Source organism: Loxodonta africana, chromosome 1 (genome assembly GCF_030014295.1).
Source record: "Loxodonta africana isolate mLoxAfr1 chromosome 1, mLoxAfr1.hap2, whole genome shotgun sequence".
NCBI lineage: Eukaryota > Metazoa > Chordata > Mammalia > Proboscidea > Elephantidae > Loxodonta > Loxodonta africana.
Genome location: NC_087342.1, coordinates 17,711,855 through 17,719,102, shown reverse-complemented (window position 1 = coordinate 17,719,102; position 7,248 = coordinate 17,711,855). Strand labels below are relative to the sequence as shown.

General features: G+C 39.1%; 1 long non-coding RNA gene across 1 annotated transcript; it reads left to right on the top strand.

Moving 5' to 3' along the window:
* Positions 1-358: 358 nt before the first annotated feature.
* On the top strand, positions 359-5,907 carry LOC111751441 (uncharacterized). Its single transcript, XR_002786520.2, has 4 exons — positions 359-673; positions 3,029-3,125; positions 3,786-3,919; positions 4,461-5,907. It is a non-coding gene; the product is annotated as an uncharacterized LOC111751441 (long non-coding RNA).
* The last annotated feature ends 1,341 nt before the right edge of the window (positions 5,908-7,248 follow it).

The following is a 7,248-nucleotide window of genomic DNA, read 5'->3' as shown; positions in this document are numbered from 1 at the left end:
CTTGTGAGTCCTTGTGAGCCCAGTTCCAGCTGCGTCACCTTCTCTATGCTCAAGGACAGGGAATAATGATTCCAATATTATTCCCTAAATCAGTCGAAATTTCGTTTTTTTTTTTTAATCTAACATCATCAAAGCCAATGGTTTGACTGGAAAATTCAAATTATTTCCTGTGAAGTTATTTTTATTACTATTCAGGTTTGTAGAGACTTGATAATCTTGGTATATTCTTAGTATATCCTGACTATATGGTATTATATCTCAAGATTATTGTGTATTATATGTGAAGCTCTTTAAAAATACGGTTAATAGTTATATTTAGAAATATTTTTTTATCTAAAGTTTTTTTTTTTTTTTTTTAATGATTTTATTTGGCCCTTATGTTATGCTTGTAATTATTTTCTATCAGGTCATTCACTATTAAGAGTTATGTTTATAAATCAATCATGGCCATATTAAGTTTTGTCATCTACAGATAAGTTTTTACTTTGCTGATTTTTTGGAAAACATTTGACCAGAATATCTCAACAAGAAAGATGGACTATATTAAACTTGCAAAAAAGACTGTGACTAGACTCGATCAAGATCTCCAGAATTTTTATGCAGAAGCTGATGGTTTCGCAGACCGCGGTGAATCCAGAATCACTTGGAACAGAAGTTAACTTCATGAGACCAAGTAAATGAAACGATACTATGGGTTTTATGTGAGAATAGTGCTGATGTTTTAAGGTTTTTCTTTCTGGAAATAAGAAATGCTTTAAGGGCCTACTTTCCGGATATAAGAAACCATTTCACTCTTTTCTCCTAAATTGTCTAACTGATGGGTTTAGTTAGAAAGTTGTTAATACCATAACCAGAGAAGTGTCTGAAATTTGAGCTATGATTTTACAAATTAGAATAGCATTAGATTTCCTATGAGTTCTCTCAAGAAATAGTTTGTGCCTTAATAGATAAATGTTGCTGTGTTTATATTAATATGCAGTCTAAGGTTTTGCACAATGTAGTTGGAGTCAGGCACATGAAAAACAGTTAATGATGCTGCTTGTGAGTAAACAAACACCTCACGAGATTTGTTTCCTTGGTTCAAAGATCTGAGGGTCATGGTTTCATTGGTTCTTTCAGACAATCGCCCTAATGTTAGCGTATCTATTCTACCTCCTGATTTGCTGTATGGTGCCTACCCCAGATAGTGCCCAATTACCATTTATTAAGCATTTTTGATTAAAGATTCTGTAACAAGATCATGACCCATGAGAGAGTTGTACGTAATTCTCCTGGCCAGATCTCTGGCTTTCATGGAAGTTGGGGCAACCTACATAGGCCATTGCCTTTGGGTGTCCTTTTGAACCTTGAGCTTTGAGAAAAAAACTGATCCCTGAAGCCGCTTTGAGTCAAACAATGGTCCAGATAAACTAGTAAGAACTTTTTGCTCTGGGAATTGTGCCTCTTTTTTTTTTTTTTTTTTGAAGAATTCAGTCTGTTTTGAGAAACTGACTCCAAAGATTGGACTGAGAGTTATGTTTAGTGTAAATCAGTAACCGTTTTAATCAGTTCTCAAGATAGTGTTGTCCTCAAGACAATTTTCTGAGAATGTTGGACCAGAATATATCTCAACAAAAAAGATGGACTGTATTGAACTTGTGAAAAAGACCGTGACTGGACTTAATCAAGAGTTGCAGAACTCTTATGCAGAAGCTGATGGTTTGCGAAAAACCATCATGTTTGTAATCAAATGTTTGTAATCAAACTCTTACCTCTTGGTGTACAGAAAATTGTGTATCTTAAAGAAATCAGGTTCTCAGAAGAGATCGACCTCATGGCTCAGACTCCATTTTGTCTTAGATTCCACTTCTGCTTTTGAGAAAGTGATCCATGACTGTTAATAGGTGAACCAAAGAGGGGCAGCTTGCCCTTGGGAAGAACACTTAGTATGTTTTAGACAGATTACCTGGAGACCTCCAATAAGAGAAGTCCATCTTGTATTATTTTGCTAATCCTGTGTTCTTTAACAGAAACTTGTTTGTCACATGTAAATTTTTCTATGCCTTCTGTTTTCCCTAGACAAATTTTGATAGCCCTTTATAGGTGTATGTTTTTGTGTGGTAGATCCAACTATACCAGTTTAAACCAAAAAAACCAAACCCACTGCCATTGAGTAAGTTCCGACTCATAGTGACCCTATGGAACAGAGTAGAGCTGCCCCATAGAGTTTCCAAGGAGCACCTGGCGGATTTGAACTGCCGACCTTTTGGTTAGCAGCCATAGCACTTAACCACTACATACTAGTTTAGATGATCCCTTTTCAACCGATAGTGAATTTATGTGGGCAATCTCTTTAGATTCCTGGTGAATGTGTGGGCAGTGCACTTTGGGAACTTTAGGATTATCTTTAGATATTCATAGTAAATCTATGTAAATTCATAGTAAAAGGCAATGTTAACTTGTTATCCTTTGTAAAACCAAAGTCAGAAGAAAGCCCATTGGTCCAACACTCAGGGCATGATTGGTAGCTTTAATTCCTACTTATGGTATATTTGAATTAGAGAAATCTTTGAGAAATGTATCAATCACTATGGGACAAATAACAAAGCTGCTAGTGGGATGGAAGCACAACAGTGATCTCTGACCTCATTAAGTCAAGGTGACATGAGATAACACAATAGTCTTAGATTTTTTATGAGCGCAAGAAAGTGTTGCCTGTGCTGTATCAAGTACCTCTTGTTACATTTGGATAAATCACACAGTAGACCAGGATATACATAGAATCAGACAGCAAGCTACTTGGTTACACACTATAGCACCCTTACAAACACCAGATTTATTTGGTTGGCTACCATGAGAAATAAGTACATGGGCTACTTGCAAGTAATATTCTTACTCTACATCCTGATAGCATTCGGCATAATAAAATTTATCCTCTACTGTCTTACACACCTATAAGGCAAAAGAAGGCCTTAGGCTAAAATGTTGATGTACATTGAGTCTACTCACTTCAGCAATGCAATTGATAGGAACATTGCTCTTACTTAAGATCCTGGTGAAGAACCAGATGGTATCCAGTGGAAAACCAGCACCACGAGTTTAAAGAACCCGCCATGGTTGTCATCTAGGAGCTCAACTAAGTCCAGGTATTGATCATTGGTGTGTTATCTCCAATCTCCGATCAAAAGGAGGGAATGATTTAGGAAACAATATTGGAGTCACTATTCCCTGTCCTTGAGCATAGAGAACGTGACCCAGCTGGAGCTGGGCTCACAAGGACTCACAAGAACATGTCAACTGGTCCATGAGATAAAGACAAAAGATAGAATAATCTTAGAAAATATCTTTTAGGGAATTTTTCACGAAAACCAGAACACAAAAGACTTTCCACTCTTATCATTTTCTATTAGCATTTAGTGAATAGAAATTTGTTGGACCAGTGAAGGCCCTCCTGACTGTCTGTTACTGCAACCTGTACCAGTAATTGTTAAGAAAGACAATTCAAAATGTTGGATCACAGTTGCTAGCCACTCTGTGAAAAGGGGAAGCCCATTTGTAATGTTAATATGTAATGATGACTCTGTAACCTTCCTTGGACTTGGGCAGACACAGCTCTGGCAGCATGCTTGTCCCTTTTCCCACTTCTGGCTATTCTGTAATATTTCCTTGGACTCGGGCAGACATGGCTATAGCGACATGCTTTCTGCTTCCCACTTTTGCCTTTTAGAATATATGCCAAATAAAACTTTCTTTTTGCTTTACTAATCTTTATGATTTTTTTTCCCATACAATGGTTAATGGCATAGTCGTCAAGAATCTCTGAAGCTACGAATCCAATCAAACTTGAGGAGACCTGGACTGCGGGGCAGAAGCTGGCAAAAGAGGTCCTATGTTCTGGACCCACGTGTTCCCACTCCATGTCCCTTCAACACCCGACAGGGTGAGTGCTTTCAGAAAATGAGCCTCTGCTTATTCTTTTTTGCTCTCTTTCTCATGTTTTCTTAAGCTTTGTTTGGCATATTTGCTTGGAAAAACCAGTTGGTTGATTAAGGAGAATCTTTCTTAGATTTTTGTTTGATCATTTGGTTAAGAGTGATATCTAGTAACTCTTTTGTTGAACTGCCGTTTAGGTCCGGATTCAGGTGATTGAAACCAAAGAGGTAGTTCTGTTTTCAAAGAGCTCTGGATCACCATAAGCCGCAAAGTTCCAGCCTTTTTGTGACTCAGAAAGTCTGGAAAATAGCGCTCTGCTTTGCCAGATTTGCAGGGGGAGGTGGCAGCTCCTGCCCTATTTTGCCCAATTCTCAGGGGGAGGTGGTGAAATGGGAAAATACTGCTTGAACATCCAGATGGTAGAATAGTTAATGTTTACGGGAACTGATGAAACCCCTGTGAGGTATAGCGTGCCTTGTGATTCTTTTCTCTCTCATTGTTCTCTCCTGACGTTGTAAGTCGAAGATTAATCTGTTTTCTCTCTAAAGATGAAAAACAAGTGATAGGATCTGGGAACGAAGGAGTCAGGAGACGGTGATATCAGAAGACCAAACTTCAGTGATGCCAGAAGGGACCCTAAGGATACCTTGAAAAGGTCATCACATCTGGCAGGCAGTTTGCAAGACCACCTCAAAGGGGAATTAAAAATTCTCCAGATTCCTTGGACTTAGCCTTTCTTTCCTTATAAAGCCCTCCAGCTGGCCCTTTTGGGGAAGACCGAGTTTGGGAGGAACGTATCCCCTCTGTCTCTTGCATACCGGTATTCAATAAAGCCCTCTTGCTGCTTACCTCCCTCCTGTCTCAGTGTTGGCTTTGTGGCAGGCAGCTCAAATCTGTGATTTGCGGTAACAGTGGCAGCTCCTGACCTGTGTTATGAAATGTAAGGGAGAAGTGGTAGTTCCATACCTTTTTTATGATACTGCTTCTCAATGAAAAAGCACAAAGTTAAAATTAAAATTGGTAGCTTTAAAGTACTTTCCAGCTGGAGGAACTAACGTATTTAAGGTCTAAAATAAAAGGCTAGGTGTCTAGCCAGCAGAATGAATTAAGTTCAAAAAGAAGGAAACCAAAAGGTTGAAACTTAGAGCTTAATATCTTTGATAAATAAGCCTGGATTCCCCCCCTCCGCCCCCTCCCCTCCCAGCAACTGAGACACTGGTTTGGGGTTCATATTGAAAAATGCTATAAACTGAGTTTACTAAAACCCACTGCCATTGAGTCGATTCCAACTCATAGTAACCCTATAGCACAGAGTAGAGCTGCCCCATAGGGTTTCCAAGGAGTACCGGGTAGTTTCCAACCACTGACGTTTTTGTTAGCAGCTGTAGCTCTTAACCACCATAGCACCAGGGTTTCCACTGAGTATACTGGAATTTAAAATTTCAGTGATCATTTTGGGAAAATGAACTTTGATTTGTGTTGTCTTTTCCTCTTTGGGAAATTTGCTTGATGCTTACGTTTTATCAAAAGGTCTAATATTCCACCATTTGAAGGTCTGGCAAGTTACTAAGTTTTATCTAGAACCTGTTTTTCCCATTGAATTGAGTCAATCTTACCAAAATTGCTGCAAACACTTTAAGAAACTGGAATCCCCATATCCCTGTTTTGTGTGGTATGGTTCGGTGAGCTGATGTGATTTTTCTGTCTCTTTTTGTTCTAAGAGCTTGCCTCTGCTCTAGAGTGTTGTATCTAAGTTGCTGTCTTGTATCAAGTTAGAGGCTATGGCTAAGAATTGCTGAATTTTTTTAAGGTTGTCTCAGAACCTCAGTTCTTCCTCTTTCAGAAAAACTGTGTCTTGTGTCTGTTTTAGGATTTAGGCTTCTAGTAGCAACTTGGAGAAGCTGATATAAGTTGGTCTGTTCAAAAAGTACACCAAGATCTTTATGTTCTGTATGTCAATCTTAGAAGCGAAACCTTTCTAAGTAACTTAAGCTAAATATTATAGGAAATGTGTTTTATTTAAAGAAAAAGGAGTTTTATCTTACAGTAAAAGTAGCAGTTCCAGAACAGCAAAAGAGAAAGAAATTATCTTTTGTTTTTCAAAATGCCTAGGTGGGCTTAAACATATGTAAATGAGTTGGGATGACCCCTCTCCAGCCCCCAGTTTCCCTAGCTAAGAATTGATGGATTCATTTACAAATTTGCTGAAGAGCTTTGGCATTTACTGGGTAGATAGCCTTTCGAAATGCCTCCCTCAGTTTAAGCATATGTAAATGAGTCAGAATGAGCTAATCCTGTCTTCTACCAAGAGTCAAAAATAGAGAGGCTGGGACAACATCAAGGTTCCCCAGCCCTCAGTCTCCAAGGTCAAATAGAAATCACCTCCATGCTATTCAGTTTGCGCATTCATTCATTACATGTTTATTAAGTGCCTACAATTTGCTGGGCAGGTTCTAGGGTACATAACTAATATTTAGTAGTACTGGGTTGTTGGGTAAACCTACTTATCAAAATTATATAGAAAGCTTCAAACAAGACATTCCCAAACCAACCAGAAAAAAAAAAAAACACTGCCATTGACTCAATTCCAACTCATAGCGACCCCATAGGATTTCCAAGGCTGTAAATCTTTCAGAAGCAGACTGCCACACCTTTCTCCCACAGAGCAGCTGGTAGTTTCAAACCACTGACCTTTCCATTAGCAGTCGATTGCTTTAACCACAGCACCACCAGGGCTCCTTCCAGCCAGAAATATAGGGTCAGCATCTCCAAAGGTGAAGTGAGGTGCAGTGTTTTTACAGCTTCTCAGGTAAGCCTGGCCCCTTAGGTGAGGACGCCAGTGTGTTAGTGAGGGAAGAGCTGAGGGTGGGCTGAGTAAGACCAGACAAGGCTGGAGATGAGGGGAGGAGGAAGAGAAGTGCAAGAGGCTAGTGACAGTGAAGCCAGGGGGCATTTTCCTCCCGTATCTTGAGTGCATCTGCCAAGGCCCATCTGTCACCAGACCAGCCAGCTATTGAAGGCCTGTGATGGAACATTTTAAAAAGTTATTAAAAAATGGGGAAGGAACAACTCAGAGAAGGAGGATGAGAATGGTTGCACAACTGGAAGAATGTAATCAATATTGAGTTGTACATGTAGAAACTTGAATTGGTATATGTTTTTGCTGTGCGTAGTCTTGACAACAACAAATAAAATAGTTAAAAAAAAAAAAAAAAAAACTGAGACAACCACAAAAAAAACCATTAAAAAAGCCACAAAGGAAGTACAGTCATGTGCTGTATAACATCTGCTCAGGCAACATCCAACCACATGTATGTCCATAGTCCCATAAGGTTA